Source organism: Pterocles gutturalis, unplaced genomic scaffold (assembly GCF_000699245.1).
Source record: "Pterocles gutturalis isolate BGI_N339 unplaced genomic scaffold, ASM69924v1 scaffold10984, whole genome shotgun sequence".
In the NCBI taxonomy this organism is placed as follows: domain Eukaryota; kingdom Metazoa; phylum Chordata; class Aves; order Pterocliformes; family Pteroclidae; genus Pterocles; species Pterocles gutturalis.
Genome location: NW_010135979.1, coordinates 8,076 through 8,371, shown reverse-complemented (window position 1 = coordinate 8,371; position 296 = coordinate 8,076). Strand labels below are relative to the sequence as shown.

The following is a 296-nucleotide window of genomic DNA, read 5'->3' as shown; positions in this document are numbered from 1 at the left end:
GGGCTCCCCCAGCTCCTGGGGCTGACCTGATTTTGCAGGAACCTCCCTTTTTTCTTCTCTGCTGCCCTTTTATTTCTGCACCCGGAGGACACAGAGCCTCCTGGCCTATATTTTGGCTCTAAGATCAATATTTAAAATCCCCCCTCCTGTTTCCTTTGCGCAGGCGTGAGGCATTTCGCTTGCCAGGGGAGGCTCGTCTTCCAGAGACCTGTCTGTTCACCATTTCAAATAATTTCCCTGGTCTCGTTGTTCTAGAAACAATTCATTAGGGGCCCATTATACAATGTTAGACCTGC

At 49.7% G+C, this 296-nt stretch overlaps 1 protein-coding gene across 1 annotated transcript in view; it reads left to right on the top strand.

Annotated features, from left to right (window-relative positions):
• Positions 1-296, top strand: part of LOC104468108 (astrotactin-2) — a gene marked incomplete at its 5' end in the record, with an annotated part of 80,733 nt that overhangs the window by 76,628 nt on the left and 3,809 nt on the right. The window lies entirely within an intron of this gene.